At 55.7% G+C, this 16,239-nt stretch overlaps 1 long non-coding RNA gene across 1 annotated transcript; it reads left to right on the top strand.

Moving 5' to 3' along the window:
• Positions 1-7,027: 7,027 nt before the first annotated feature.
• Positions 7,028-10,747, top strand: LOC147599687 (uncharacterized). The gene is made up of 3 exons (XR_015259363.1): positions 7,028-7,553; positions 9,295-9,530; positions 10,213-10,747. It is a non-coding gene; the product is annotated as an uncharacterized LOC147599687 (long non-coding RNA).
• Positions 10,748-16,239: the final 5,492 nt, after the last annotated feature.

The raw sequence follows: 16,239 nt of genomic DNA, 5'->3' as shown, positions 1-16,239 counted from the left end.
CTGGGGTCGCTGTGGCGATCTGGCCTCTCTGTGTGTGCGTTCCTGTAAGGAGATGGAGAGCGAGAGATCCCCTGGGATGCGTTGCAGCTGCAGGAGGGCCCTCGCCAGCACTGAGCGCGATTCCTGAGCTGGCTGGAAATCTTACACTGCAGGGAAACACACCATGTGCTTGAGTTCTCTTACAAAAGACACAAGGATGAGGTTTTTTTTTCTTCTCAGCCTCTAATAATAGAGGCAGGAATGTGTGTGAAGCCTTGTGTTGGGGCTCTCTGGCTGGATAATGGGCTCGAGAACCCTAACTGCATCTCTGAGGATGCCGTGGGGCTCAGGCGTGGGGCGAGCTGCCTCATGCTCAGCAGCACACTCGTGGGCACTGGGAGCACCGTGCAGCCCTCACCAGGTTTGCAGTTGGGCACTGCCACTGCAGATGGTCCCTCGCCGCTCGCAGTGCCCGTCCCAGCCAATTTCATAACCTCACCCAGGGTAAGCAGTGAAGTTGATTAGCCACGGGACTGCTGCGGTATTTTTAGCTGTAAATCTGTAAGTGGCAGGCTCCCAGGGCAGTAGAGATGTTCCGGTTTCATTTGTCCCCAAGTGGAGGTATCAATTAAGAGATAATTAATCTGGCATTTCTGATGTCTAAATTGTTTCCACTGTGCCTGTGCTGCAATCGGGAGGGTTGCAGGAATGTCAACGAAAAGCCCAAGCAGCTGCCAGGGCCAGGCCGTGCTCCTTGTGCAAGGAGCCAGCCTCTGAACTTGTAAATATCTCATTAAAACGGATTGCAAAATCTGCCACCGCACCAGCGAGAAGCTTTTATCATTGCCTCAGTGTGAGCCAATCTGAGGAGCGAGGCACGCCGGGGTGGTTTGCATGGGAAAGGGCAATGGTGAGAGGTGGGAAGCCCCTCTCAGACAGGGGCCACACTCAGCCCAGGTCACATTTGGCCCGTGACGGGCTGCGACACACAGCAGGTGACAGTGGCCACGGCTGGATTTGAGGCCGGTCAGGCTAGCACTGCTGAGACACACCTCGCAAAAGAAAAAGTGCCTCTTGCAGCTCTTCCTCAGGCAAAGCTTCCCTCTCCTTTCCCAGGGAGGGAAGGGGCAGGCGATGAGGGGGAAGCAAAACACCAGGGAAAGCTCATCCTGCAGTGCTTTCCCCAGGGCGGGGGCTGCGAGGCCGCCTTGCCCGCAGCAGGGAACCTTCAGTGCCCTGGAGATCACGAGTGCCCCAGCTCTACACCGAGGGTGCTCGGTCGCTGCCTGCTTTCTCCTGGGATGGGGGACGCTGGCAGCACTTGGAGCAGGGCAGGGATGCGGCTCCCCAAGAGCAGGGCACCCCAGCAAACGCGCGGGCTGGTGTGAGCCAGCCCCAGTTGCTGAATGACCGGGCAGTGTTTGCTTTTACATCCTCTGTGTGTGCTCAAAGGCGGTTAATGGCATTAGCTCAGTCAATGCCTTTCCTCTCTCCAGAAGAGCCATCATGTCTGCGGCGGTGAGGAAAGGTTTTTATCGCATGCCGGAGCTGAAAGCAGAATTCCCTGAGCAGCACCGGCAGCAGCCAGGGCCTGAAGCATTTCCCCTTGAAGGCATTAGCAGGGCCACTGTACAGCTTCCTTAGAGGCCTGTACAGATCATTAGTTGTAAACGGCGGGTCCAAATCCCCTTGTGCCTTGGCTATTTTGGTGCCAGAACCATTGAATAAAAAATCATACAGATGTCTGCAGTGTTACCATGAGGTTATTTATGTGTGCTTAACTGCTGTGCAGCATGCATGAGCCTGCGAGTGAGAACAAGTGCACGTGAAGAGAAAAAGGTCATTGTTTTCTGCACAGCAAGTCTGAAGGAGCATCTCCCTAGGATAAGGAGAGGAGGAGAGAGTGAGACCCTCTCTTAATAGGTTCTGGTAAAGGGCTGAGTTGCTAATGATTTTCCTTTGACACTAGTAGCTTCTTGCCAAGCTGAAAAGCCTGCTGCCGGCTGATGGGGCGGCAGCCTGCGAGAAGCACAGGGCTTTGGGAAAAGCTTCTGTGGGACATACAGGTTCTGCTGACTGCTGTGAAGCCGTTCCTGTCCCAGGCTGTGCTCCCATCAGTAGAGGACAGACTGTTCTGTGGTCTCTGCTGAGCGCTGGGGCTGATGCCCCTGTGCCAGGGCTGCTCCCTGCAGACAAGGTGCAGCGTCCCACCGAGCGCGGCACAGCCCCTGCTCAGGCTGTGGGCAGAGACGTGCGCTCCTCCCTCAACCGGGCTCCATCCATCAGTGCTAACTCAGCTCTAGAGCTGAGGATGGTGAATCAGCCCCTGACGCAGCTGAGGCGTATGGGCTGCACAAAGAACAGTGCGGCCTCTGAAATGTTGCTCCCCACCTGCCCCGTCCCAGTGCTGCTCTCCCAGGGACGGGCTCTGCCACTAGGTTTGGACTCTGTGGGGAGAAGTCAAACGCAGGAGCAGATGTTTGCAGAATTACAGGTCAAGCATTGCTGTCTGCCACGGGTGCAGATCACTGCCCTGCTCACGGACACATCAGCCAAGGCTCGGTGGGCCGTGCTCCTGCCTGGGCTTGGGCAGCCCTTGGAGGTTTCCAGCACAGCAAGGTTGAACACACAGCACCGACCTAGCAGACAGCATATGATGAACTGGCCAGAAAATACCTGTAACAAATGATACAGCACCAGGAAAGACAATGATCCCACTCCAAAGGTTTCAGCTGCTGGTTTGAAACCAGCACATGGGGCTGATACCTTGGCAGGTCAGTTTAGGTACCCCACCAGGTGCCTGCGATTTCCCGAGCATGTTATGGCTAAACAGAGCGTGGGATTATCCCAGGTCACAGCGATGATTCCCTGAATGTGAAGAGATTAAGGGAAAAAGAGCACTTGTTGCTAATACTATTTGTTGACTTTGTGTATTTGCTGGTCTACTCCAGACCTGCTCTTGCACATGAGGCTGATGGGGGCCAGACAAATGTGGAAGTGTGTGCAGGATCCCACGTGCAGCTTCTTGTTTTTCTCTGCCCTTCTCCTGTCCTTAGGTCTTCCTCATCCACAACAGGAAAAAAATATAATTTACAACCAGAAAAATGAGCCAGTGGTCAAGTGGAGCGAGCCAGGTCACAAAATGACTTTTAGCCCAGACTGCAGTGCTGATTTAGATCCAGGATTATTTGCAGTCAGTCTGGGGACATGCCTCTATGGGTGACATCCAGTTCGTCTGGCCAGCAGTGATACTGCGAGAATTGCTGGCTGAGGGGGTGGTGCAAGGTCTGGTTGCAGGTCACCAGGCCAGTGGTGAAAACCTCTCATTTTTGGGGGTCTACAGGCAATACCAAGTACGGAGCACAGCTCCAGCCCCCGGGGTGGTTCCAAGTCACCTTCAGCACACACACTGCGACTCTGACGGGGAAGCAGGAAGGCATCAGGATTTCCTCCTCAGCAATGTGTTGGAGAAGAGCAGCTGACCTGCCCCACTGCTGTTAGTCATCCCCAAGACACCACAACTCTCCTATTGCCCAATTTTTAGCCATCACACAGAAACTCCCCATTAGTTAGGGCGAAAACCCTCAAATCTCAGCTGCAAAAAGGAGGCGTGGGGCCAGATCTGCCTCTGTACCTTCCAAGCAGCGTGGGTGGCAGCAATGCACAGCCCCCAGGGTCCCATCAGTGATGGAAAAAACCTGCCAGGCTGCAGGCTGTGCACAGTGCCTCACCTCCTGCTTCTCCAGGAGCCCAGAGTAAAATAAAACAACCCTGCATTTCTAAGGCCAGCAGCAACCCCAGCTCCTGCAGAGCCTGTGTGCTGCGAAGGCGGCTCCCCCTCCGCACCCCAGTCGCTGGTGGCAGCGGGGGCTGTTTTCCCCAGCAGCTGGAGAGGGATGATGTGCAGGGACAGGAATGCGAGGGCAGGCAGCTAGGGCAGGGCACGGACAGCGTGGGGTCCCAGAGGCCAGGCCAGGTCGGTTCATCCGTGGGGCTTGAGCCCCACAGATGAACTGACCTGGCCTGGCCTCTGGGATTCTGCTTCTCCCCACAGCTCCATCACCCACCCCAGGCAGGGTGTCTGGGGGCTCATTGGGGCTGCATTTTGGTTAATGCCCTGCAAGGTGCATGAACTGGGGGTGGGGGGGATCAGCCGCTGCTACGAGCCGGTGTGAAATCAAAGCCATGCATTCAAAAAAACATGACATTCCGCTTTGCCGGTGGGGGCCTCTGCCCGGCGGGAGGGCTGCGTGCTATGAAAACACTTGGAGAAACAGTTATATAATGAAGGACATGGGCCCAATCCTGCCCTCAGCTTGACACAGCGTCTCTACAAGGAGCTGAGCTCCAGGCTGCAAGTGCCCAGCATCCCTCCAGGATCCGGCCTTGCTCACTGCGTTCCATGCCACTGCCAAGGGGTGGAGGCGAGAAAAAGGCTGCAAAATGCTTTTTCCCAAGATGAGAGATGCTCTGCATGCTCAGTGTCGGTAAACCAGAGCCCAGCTTCAATCTGCAGGCTTAAACCAAGCCCAGCTGCTGGCAGGAGCTGGACAAGGTCTGGCATGGGATAGCTCAGGTTTGCCAAAGCACAGAGGATGCTCACTGCAAGTGTCTGGGCTTTCATGCTACTTCCCTGAAGCTCCATCACAGGTGCCCTGGGCTCGGTGATGGCACATCATGGTACATATCATCTGTCCCCATGCCCCAAACGTGTCCTCAGCTCTGCGGAAAGGCCGTGAGCTCTCCTCTGGAGAACTGGCCCCAGCAAAGAGCTGTGCCTGTAGAGCTCCTCCTGTGCTCCGAAATGGGGGGCAGCTGGCCAGCCTGCCTCCTGCAGCCCACACAGATGGGTGCCACGCTCAGCATCACGTCCAGATCTGGAAATCCCTGCTGCTCAGCCGCGGGCCCTCTGCAGACCCCCGGAGACGCAAGGAAAAGGCTGCGGGACGGGATTCATCATGCTTCCCATGGCACCATGAAGTTGCATGCAGTCTGCTCGGATGCATGAGCAAGCTAAACTGTGATGCTAATTAGAGCTGACAGCATTCCTGGAGGGAGTCGGCAGAGCAACAGCACCGAAGCCGCTGCTGCTGGTTCTGCGTGCAGTTGGGCTCCACAGGAGGCTGGCCTGGGCACGCCACGGCCCTCGAGTCCTGCTACGCTGAGCTCTGTGCTCACTCCAGCTCCAAAAATCAGGGTGGCAGCTACACCCCAAGGGACAGGAGATGCGGTGCCAGAATCCAGCCCTGGCAGCCGTCTCCTGCTGAGCGTCTGCCCAGCATCACTCTGCCCTTTCCAGCCAGCCCTGCCTGCAGCTGGGCACTGCCTTTCCCAGCCCCGCACGCTCCCATCCGGCGCCCTCCTCTTGCTCTGGCTCCTGGGCCCCTGAGCGCTCCAGCCCTCGGGGCCGCTGCCTCTCACACAGCTCTTTTCCCATCCCAATTTTATGCTGAGTAAGAGCTGCCACTTGCTGCTGTTTCGGCAAGTGCTGGCGGGGATCGCCTGCTCCGACACACAGTGCGGGCAGCCTGGAGCGGTGAGGGCTCCTTCTCCTCTGGGCAAGGAACGGTTAAGGGAAATAGGATGAAAAGTTGGTATAAATAATTCTGTAGCTCCTCTAGGAAGATTGCGATTTAGCTTAATTACCATAATTACATTTTCAGTCTCTCTGCTAATAACTACGAAACAATAGAGCCAAATGTGCACGCAGCCACCTGCTTTCCCTACCAGCTACTTCTCATTCTGCTGCACGAAGCAGGTCCGTGGGGACGGCAGGGCAGCCGGCAGGGATGGCAGGTGGGGATGCAGTATTTCCCCAGCACCTTGTTCTGGGCACTGGGAAGCCTCATTGCCCTCTGCCTGGCACAGGGATTTTAACTTCAGCTACAGGATTGGTAATGATCCATCTGAGATCGATGATCCATCTGAGAGCGGCCCACTTTGGCACAAAAACATCTTCTCTTCTCCTGAAAGTTGGGAAGAATAGTCTGGATATATTTGTTTCTGCCCATGCATCCTGTGGTTGCTGACCCCAGGGGCAGCTCCGTCCACATCTGCGGTGGCCCAGGAGATGAGACCAGTGTGAGCAGCGAGCCGGTCCCAGGCAGGAATGTTAATTGGCAGTAGCTAATTAAAGCTGAGCGTTAGCAATGAAGGCTTTTGAACATGGACAGGAGCATGTTCGCCCTGCAGCCTGCTTCTGGCTTTGCTCATCTGGGAGGAAACAGAGGCTTCCCAGCAGTGGTGGGGGGCAAATCATGGGATCTGTGTCCTTCTGTGGGGAAGCCCACCACCTTCTCTGGGGGTCCCAGGAGAGCATGAATTGAAGGCAGCCTGCCGGGGCCCTGGCAGCAACAGGCAGCATGGCCAGGAGGCAACATGAGCAAGGGGAGGATGCAGCTGAAGAGAGCAGAAGATATGCTGCATCTCCATCATGCACAGACCCCTGAGGAGCAGCCAGGGCCATAGGGAAGCCCTTCCTGATCCCACCATCTGCCCTCAGCTAGGATGTAGCCTGACCCGCCTGGAGGCATCCCCGATGCAGGAGCAGCAGAGAGATTTCTGCTCTACTCTGCCCTAGATCAGCAGTAACAATGCTCCGTGTCCATGTCCCGCATCCCCCCAGCATCCTCAATACCTCCGCACATCCAGCTCTGAGCAGTGCAGGGCTGGGGCAGGCCTGCCACACTGCTCCACCAAGGTACGGGACAAGAACTGAGCCGCTTATCCTTAGTGCTGCTCTGATCTAATTTTACTTTCTTAAGCAATGGCCAGGCTTTAGAGAGTGTCTCATAATGAAAAGGCTCTGCATGGTAAGGAGGGGATTCCCTGCACCAGTACAGTAGTTATCCCACACACACCAGTACAGCAGTTATTCCCACAAGACCAGTACACCAGTTATCTCCCATGCACCAGTACAGCAGTTATCACCCACGCACCAGTACAGCAGTTATCCCCCATGCATGACTTTGCTGCAAAATACCTCTGGCTCCAGCCCTGGCTTAAGCGATGTCTCAGCAGATTTCTAGCAGAGTGTACAGCACGATACAGTCACGCAGGAGACCCTAAGGTCCACGAGGATCTGCTGGAGGTGGTGGCCAGGAGGTACACAGCCATTGCTAGGAAAGGCCACCGGAAGATCTACCTTCTCCCTTTTTGGACTCCCAGTCCAATCCCATAGAGACCTTTTGATTGTTGCTGCTTTGAAGTGAGCTGAACCCACTGCCTCAGACCAGGTTTCACTGCTGTTACTGAAGGGAGAAATGCAAAGGAAACCAGACCCTCCAGGGCTCCCACCACTGAGCGAGGCAGAAGAGTGAGGACCACTGCGGACATGAGGTATGGCAAGGACCTGCTGTGCAGCAGTAAGAAGACTGAAAGCCTTTATTGCAACCCAGACTTGGGGCTCATCGGCCAGGCCATGACAGTTATTAGTCCCACTCCCCAGTTCGGGCTGCCAGGAGTCAAGACATGACCTGTCCTCAGGTGTGGTCCATGACCACGCAGCATCCCAGCACCTGCGAAAGCGGCTCCGTGGACACTTATGCCCACGCTTCCTCATGGCACCTTTGCAAGTAACTGCGCAGAAAGCTATTTTGGGACCCAACAGGACTCTCCCCGATGTCAGGTCCAATTAGTTATATCCCACAAGTGAAAAAAGTCCCCCTAAAGCCAGCTCTGGCGGGACAATGACATTAAGACGTTGCAGGTGCTCATCTGAGTTTCCCAAGCAAACCAGGAGCTAAACATAGCCCTGGGAAAGTGGCAGGAGAGGGTGGCTGCCATCCTCTGCACTGAGGTCTCTTGGAGAGGTCTGCTGCTGTGCTGGCCATCCCTTCTCTTTCATAACCTGACCTTCCTGTGATCCGCCCTGAACGGCAGCAGGCAGGATTCACCTGCCTGCAGCAGGACTAAAGCAGGGATCAGTTTGGGCTCATCTTGGTAGGGCTGACTCATGCTTTACCCCTCCCACCAAGGCCCATCAAATCTCACCGTAGTTTTCCAAGGAAAAACCCATTTGAAAAAGAAAAAAAAGAAATTAGTCAAAATAGTGAGAGACAGAGAATTTTAGGCATTTAATATTCTCATTGTCCTCCTCCACAATGGCATTATCCTTCTCTAAATAGATGCAGAGCTGAAGACATAACAACACCCTACTTCCCCCAAATAGCCTGAATGAAACAAATGCAGGAAGTCTGAAGGGGTTGGAGCAGAACTGCGGCCGCCGGGAGCCCGGGCACCCCGTGAGCTCCTCAGGGCCGCCGCGGCTTCGAGGGGCTGGCAGCTGAGCTGCAGCAAGCCAAGACCGAGGGTCCTGCCTTCCAGAAAATGGCGATGCTGCCCTCACACTGCGAAAGAGCAGATATGGGAGCACCTGGCCCTCGACCCCCGTGTCCAGCCCCAGTGTTGCCCCCCGTCCCTCGGGGAGACACCGGTGGGGCAGCCCTGATGCGTGAGACCCAGTGGGAGAGGTGCCGCAGAGACACAGACCCTGCACCCCAGTAGGAGCTGGCATGGCTCCATCCTAAGAGCTGGTGACAGTGGGCTGGCCTGCCCGCTCCCTGTGCCATGGCAGCCCACCCGGGAGCGCCCGCCAGCCCGAACAGCCCCAGTGCCAGCTGGGGACAAACCAGAGTCCCCCAGTTTGGTGCATCCAAGCTCCCCTCAGGCGCCGGGAGCCGTGCATGGGGTGAAAGGGACGCCCCAGGCTGTTCGTAGCCACCACAGGGAGTTGCTTCATACGGAGGCTTGCAGTTCGCCCGTAACGGCCGCGTGCCGTGGGGAAAGCCCCCTCCCTGCCCTCCGCCCCAGAGCAGCATGACTTTCCCCCTCCTGTGCCGGTGCTGAATCCCAGCCAAGTGCCCAGGGCTGTGCTGGGACCCCAAATGGGAGCCATTTCATCCGGACTGGGGGCTTTCACACGTGAGGGCAGAGCTCCCAGCAAGAGCCATGCGGAGACGGGCAGATGAGGTTCCATCCCGGGGAGGGTAAGCCGAAAGCTGGAGGGCTGGCGCCCGAGGCGAGGCTGCGTGGGCCCCTCTGGCCAACATCTGCCTGAAATCACAGTGAGCATCATCCGGGTTCGGCTTTAGCGCAAGGCACGGGAAAGCTGCTCCCGGCAGTTACGGCACTTAAGCAACTTTTCAAGATCGTCTGTAATGGCAGAACCGGCAGTAACTCACTCGGAGGTGTAGTTAGACTTTCCGTCCCCGAGGAATACTGTTGACTGAAACCGAAGTGCAGAGGCAGGGAAATTGCTCGATGAAGTGGTTTAGTAATTGTGAAAAAGAACTTGTTTTCTTTGTCTTGCAACAGCAAATTGCACAACGTGACCTACAGCGGCTTCAGCTTGGCAGGTTTTCAGGAGGAGGCTGTGGGGCAATTCAAAATTCAGACTGTAAGGAGTGAAATTATTCCAAGGCTGTTATGGATTGTACGGGATCCATAAGGAACATGGTGGTGGGAGACTGCGGCGGCAGCGATTGCACTTGCTTTGCTACTCGGGTGCCCTCCTCCTGTTTAGGGGGCAGCTCAGTGTTCCTGGGGGTGAGGTAAGTGCAACAGCCCACATATGAGAGATGCATTAACAAGGGGAGCTTTTAAGAGCTCCATTTGCTGGGTTGCCATAAGAACCATTACGGTGATGACTTTCAGCCATTTAACATAAAAAAAAACCTCTTTGGCAAGGTGAAGAGATGCTCTGCAGGTCAGCCCGGGGTGGAAGGAGAGCAAAAGCCACTGGGCCAGCTCCAGGGCTGCGTAACAGCTCACACTCAACTAGGATTAATTGCTTGTCTTGGTGTTACTCCTATGTACGCCAGGCCCAGACGTTAGCTGGATGTGCTAGGACAAAAAAAGGAGAAAAAAGTAGTGCTGAGAGAAACTGGCAGCAGAAATGACAACGAGTCCTGGCCAGGAGAGCAAACCTGAGCTGGGGTCTCTCTCTCCTCCTTTTCTTCTGCTTCCTTCCCCCCTCGAGATGTTGCTGCCCCATCCTGACTTTTCTATTTGGATGGGAAAGGGAATGTGCTAGCATGAGGCAAAGGGACACTCTACATTGAATTCAAGTCTAAAAAAGCTACCTGGTGTTAAAAGGAAAAAGAAAAAAAATAACCCAACAAAAACCTTCCAGCTCTGTTTTGTCCCAGTTTTAAATGTTAAAATCTGTACTTTGTTCTCAGCTATTGTTGCAAAATTGAACCACTTTCAGCCTCTCACCTTACTTAACCGCAGGCTACCCTCACGCAGAGCTGCTGAGTGCAGCACGGAATCAAAGCTCTTGCTTGGCCTAGAAACCTGAAGCGCATGAACATCGCTAAAACGCACACAAGGAGCCTGGGCTTTGAAGTGGAGTGAAGGCAAAAGCCAGCGAGCCCCCGAAAGGACAGTTGGTGCGTACTGCTCCCAAGCTGCCGTGTGCACCTCCAGCTGAGAGACATGCTGTGCTTTACAGCCCCGTAAAGCCTTCTCGATAACCGCCGTGGCCTAGAAATGACTCGGTGCTAGACGATGCTCTTAGGAGGCTGGCGGATGTTGCCAACTTTCTGCAGCAGCCCAGCAGCTGGCTCCCAGCTGGCTGTGCCGCCCCTCGGCTCGCTGCACCGAGGGCCCGGCTTGAGGACCTGCAGCACCCGTGTCTGACGAGCGCTGAGCTTTGCTCAGCTGACCCCGAGAGCATCTCCTCTCTTGGGATGGAGGGTAAACACCTCCGGCCCAGCAAATGATGCAGGCGCGTTGGCCTCCCCGGGGGCTCTGCCTCCATGACCAAGTCCAACACGCAGAGCTGCCAGGATGGTGTTTCTGTTTCTCCTTGGAGATGCGGCCCTGGGAGAGGACCAAGCTCCAGCAGCTCCTCCAGCTGGGAAGACGCCAGTGCTCAGCAGGAGCATCCTGGCAAATGCCAGCTGGTGTCCTCCTGGTGTCACTGAGTCCTGCTCAGCCTTGGGCTGCACACAGCACTGGACTCTGCATGGCAAGGGATGCTCCAGCAATGAGACCCACAGCCGCTCCAGCCCCATTCCCAACCCTCCACATGTCCCCTTTGCTGCTGCCACTCTCCTGAGCTGGCTGTGGGGCGGCTGCCCCCCGAGCCTCCCCCCAAGTCCCCCTGCACCCAGCGGCTGCGGGAGAAGCCCTGACCCCTGCCAGGAGCAGGTTGGTTGCTCAGCCCTGGACAGGTGATGGCGAAGGTGACAGCCTGCCAACCGAATTCCTCCTGCCACCCAGCCAGATCCGTACTCTTGGCCACTGTGCAGGATTGCTGTGCAAAGCCAAACAGCCGCTGCCCTTCCTTTCCCAAGTGGCCACTACTTATCAATGAGCAAAGCAAGTCCTCGCCTGCGTGAGCATCATTTTGCGAGCGTTTCCGCACGGAGCAAGCGACCAGCAGTGCTGGAGAGTCAAAGTCAAGAAAGCCATGCTCTCAGCCATCCATTCTCTCTCTGCAGAGGAGGCAGGGATGCGCCCGCTGCCAGCAGGTAATGTAGGGAGGATAATTCACTTATCAAGTCATTTAGTTCAATTCTCAGTTATTACTACTGTGCTTTCTATTTCTTTTAGGTCTTGTGTAATCTCCCCTGCTCTGACTCATGCTACCCCAGTGTCAGAGCTGTGTACTCTGTTAGCACCACTTCTGAGACGCACAAGCTGCTTAGCTGCTGCATGGCCTTGCCAAGGGGACCCTCTCCCCTTCTTCCTTCAGCACCAGACCCCGACCTGTCCCCTGCAGCGCGGCAGGAACAGCCGGACCTCTGTAACCTGCCCCAGCTCATGGCCCCGCGCTCACTCAGCAGCACTGATTTGTCTGCAGTCACTCCACAGGGGAAGGAAAAAGCTACCTGGTGTCTGTTTTATCTGTCTCCATCTTAAACATTGAAGAAAGGTGTTATTTGAGCTCAGCCGAAGGGTAATTTTCTTTTTTTTTTTTACGATTGGAACTAGAGTTATATGTGCAAAGCCGTAAACGGTACCTGACACTCATCTGCTCTTGATCACCCACTGTATCTTTCAAATACAGGATCCCAGATCAGTGCCACGGATGCACCCACAGATCCCCAGAGACTCCAGAACAGGCTTTGGGTGCTTTCCTCCTCCCCAGTTTGCCATCCACGAGGCCCCTTGCATTGCTCCTGGAGGCCAGGAAGGTGAAGGCTGCGTGTGAGCATCCTGGCTGCTGAGCCAGGCTCCAGCCCCACGGCCAGGCTCCCTGCCTCAGCATCCTGTCCCGGAGCTGATTGAGCTGCTACTCTCTGATCCCGCCTTCCCAGACAGCACATCTTGCTCAGTTGCAGCTCTCATAGCTTAATTACAAATGACGTATCTCATATCACGGGGGATATTATTTACACAACAGCTCTCATCGTCTGATACCTGCAGCGAGATGACAGCATTGCCATAGAGCCCAGCACAACACGTTTGGGTTACTGCTGGTGCTGCCTCAGTTTCCTTTCTTGGTGCCTGAGCCAGGAGCTGGCACCCGCAGCCCTCCACCCCCAGCAAAGACCCTGCTACTTGTGGGCTTTCCCTTTGGCTCCTCAATCCCACCACCCTGTCTGCAGGCAGGGAACCACGACCCACACCAGACACCGTGGGAAGAGCCAGTGGGACGTGCAGGGATGCGCACAGAGGCATCCCACGGCGAGGCCAATGCCACCCTGCATTGCCACCCTCTGCCAGCCCTCTCCATGGCAGGGCCTGGAGGCAAGGAATGCTCTGCGTGCGTTGAGATGCCCAGAGCTGGCGTGCAGTGGCAGCTGCTTTAGGTAGCCAGCCACAGGCTGTGCTGGGCAATGAGGCTTCATGAGTTATTTATGAGCTACAGGAGGGAAGTGGCGATAAATAATACATTGGCACTCTCACATTCTGCACGCGTGTGTCTATAGATAAATATTTCATTCTCCAGGAATACGCATAGACGCTTGTTGATAAATAAAAATTGGAAAATGTTCTATTGGATGGTTTTAAATGTGACTCTCAACTTGCATCCGAAGAACACAGTGTACCTTGTGTACAGCACAAAGATGCTAATTTCCCTCCGCAGAGGCTGCCTCAAATGTATCACTGCAGCGTGCTAGGCACCGTGCCTGGTGTGGCATGCACTTCTATAACAACACTACTCAAGCGGCTTCTCTAATCATACCTTGTACTGACTGGGCTGGGACATAGCTGTCAGCCTTCTAAATATTAGCAGAGAGACCCAGAAGGCAGCACATTGCCTCTTCTAAGTGTCTTTGCAGTGTGCTCAGGCATGGCTGGTGATGCCAGGCTCGTTACCGCTGTTTAATGAGGCAGGTGGTTTCTCACATTGGAAAAGCATGAGATACGGAGCAGGATGTGAGCAAATCCATAGGTCCCACCAGCCCCACCACCGGCATGAAACCGCCGTGTGCTGCTCCCTACGCCAGCCTTGGCAAGCAGCACGCGCCGGCAAACAGAGTGCTGATCGCACTGTTCCTGGACAATTCGCCTGGTAGACACCGATGTAACATATTGACATATTTGGACTTTTTCCAGTGTCTAGGTTTGGCTGCACTGGCTTGTGGGTTTGGTTTTTTTTTTGTTTTTTTTTTTTTTTTTTTATGAGAAACCCTTTTTCTCTCCTGTGCCCAGTTATCACCAGCTGGCTGCAGTGCCATGCTGGCTCCGGTCCCAGTGGTGTGCAGGCAGATCCCAGCACTCACCATGCCATGCTTCATGCCAAGACCCAGAGCAACACCAAGGGATTTCCCACCTGGAAATCCCAGGGATTGGGCCAGGCTACAGCAGCAGAGCTCGGCGGGGAGACTTTGATAGTTGGCCAGGGCTCGTCCCCATCAGCAGTCCCAAGCAGTGGAGTGCAGCACATCAAAGGGCAAAGAGGAATAACTCCTGCTGAGCGCAGCAAGGCTCCATGCCACAAGAGATGGTAACAGGCCCTTGGGAAGGGCAAGGCGCAGGGAGCTGCTGCCCTGGGGAAGGGAAGCTCCAGGTGGCTCCGAGGAGCTGCGGGGCAGATCCAGACTCAAGAAGAAAAAACAGGGAAGAGGGTCCAGGTCAGGGAGCAGAGTGAGGAGACAGCAGTTGAGAACTCAGGCAGGAGGCTGGCAGCGTGCCTCCGAAAGTGTAACTTGTGCCTCTGCAGCCCAGCACCAAACCACTGGGGATCGTCTTTAGCAGCCCTTCTCCTCATCCTTTCCTTGGCTCCCTCGCCAACAAACTGTCCATCCAGTTGGCAATGAAGTCGTAGCTATGTTTCTCTCTCAGCATGCCCTGACGGGCATTTTACTGCAGGGTTTCCCCAGGAAACTGCCTGTCCAGTGCCCGCTCCGAGGGGCATCGTTGAGCCGGAGGAGGTAGAAAACACGAGACTCCATAGGGAGCAGGACTATTGAAAGGGGTGCTGCTAGCCCCAGGTTTGGGAAACCGCACTGCCACGGGGACACACACGGCAGCGTGCCAGGGATGCAAGCAGCACCCCAGAACTTGCCCAGACCACGTGAATGCGGTGGTGCAGAATCACACCGTGCAAAACATGACTTGGCAGGCAGTGCTGGTGGGGAGACGTGCTTTGATGTCGTGTCAGCCAGCTGGAATTACAGCCTCGTCGGCTCTTCCTCAGGAGGAGATCTGCATCACTGGGAGGAGGCTTCACGACAGGCATGCAACAGGAGGGCACTACGTCAACACTGCCTGTCTGCTCGCTGTAGCCATGTGCCACCATTCCCACTCACTCCACACCTTCATCCCCTGGCACCTTCTCCTGCTTACTGCACCGCATCACTGCTGTCTGCCAGGAGAGTTTCATTTTCCTTCTTAGCAACGCTTTTTGTGTGGTGGCACCTTTTGCTTTTCCCCCACCTGATACTTGCATGAAGCATGCAGAAAGAGAGAATTTTTTTAAGCTGAACAAGTCTGAAACCACAGTACGCGTATCTCTAGCCTAGGAAGTGGGGGAATTTTACTTCTAGTCTGATCTAATCCCTCTGCTGCAGGTCCCTACTTCTTCCAGCCCCATTAGGAGATGTCCAGGCTGTGTTATACGGCAAGAAATAGGTTCAGAAAGAAGATACATCACTCCCATGCCTCATCGCCTCCTTCTTTAGTACGGGTTTATCACCCTGAATAAACTGGAGCAATTGTGCAGAAAATTGCTCCATCCACACCATGCCCATGAGGAATTTCTGCTCTGAGTTACTGGCTGTCACCAGTGGCCAGACCCACCACTGACAGCAGTTTCCCAGGAACATCAGGCAGCATAAAGGTGCTGTGGGGGTTGGGGGCTCTACCCCGCAGGGCAGGACAGTCCCAACACCCCAGAGCAGGGCACTGGGGGCAGTCCCAGCCCCATGGTTGAGGTCACAGTGGGGAGGTCATGGTGGGAAGTCCACCTGCAGGTCTGGTCCAGCGGGGCCCATGGCTGGGCAGGCACAGCATCCTTGTGCTCTTCTGCTCCCTGCCGCTCTGAAGAGCGATGCCATCACGTGCATGGGGTAGGGGTGAAAGCACATGTCCCCAAAGGTACATGTCTCCCTCAGGCTGGTGCCTGCACGCTGAGCAGGCAGGGCAGGCTGCACGCTGTGCCCAAGCCTGGAGCTTTGCTCTCCACAGGACGCTGACCCAGTGTCCTGCCCCTGCTGGTCCCAGTGTGCTGGGCTGGTGGGGACAGGAACAAGCAGGGCACGAGGACAAGTGGCTGAAATGTCCTACATAACAGCACAGGGGGAGGAGAGCCTCCACCTCAAGGACTTTTGTACTACCTGTGACAACCAGAAAGGGAATAAAAATAGTGCCTATTGTGGTGTGCAGGCAGCGGGCTGCGGCAGGGTTGTGTAACGTGCCAGCCAGCGTGGGCTGGCTCTCCCCGGGATGGTGGGGTGGCTGCAGGGATGTGGGTCACCCGGGCACAGCCCGACACAGGGCCAGGCAGCAGTGGTCCCCGGGGGAGAACAATGGGGGTCCCAGCCACTGTCCTAACACCTAGCTGGACCCCTCAAGCCCCAGTGTGGGGCTGCTGCCCCTTGTTGCCCCACTGCTGGGAGTAGTCAGCTCCGTCCTCTGCCACTCATCCGCAGCAAAGTACCAGTGGCCATGCCTGTATTCCCCCAGCCTGCCCTTCCCTGGAGCAGCCCAGATCCCGCAGCCTCTCCTCCCCACACTCCAGCCCTGACCAGTATGACAACTCTCCTCTGGATGCTCTCCAGTTCCCCTGCCTGCCCCAGAGCTGGAGCCTGAAGCCGGCCAGAAGCAGCCTCACAGCTGCCCAGGAGAGGAGATACTCTCTCC

The sequence above is a fragment of the Chlamydotis macqueenii genome, chromosome 9, assembly GCF_036417535.1.
Source record: "Chlamydotis macqueenii isolate bChlMac1 chromosome 9, bChlMac1.mat, whole genome shotgun sequence".
Lineage (NCBI taxonomy): Eukaryota > Metazoa > Chordata > Aves > Otidiformes > Otididae > Chlamydotis > Chlamydotis macqueenii.
Note: the sequence above shows the minus strand (reverse complement) of the source record. Positions and strands in the feature narration are given on the sequence as shown.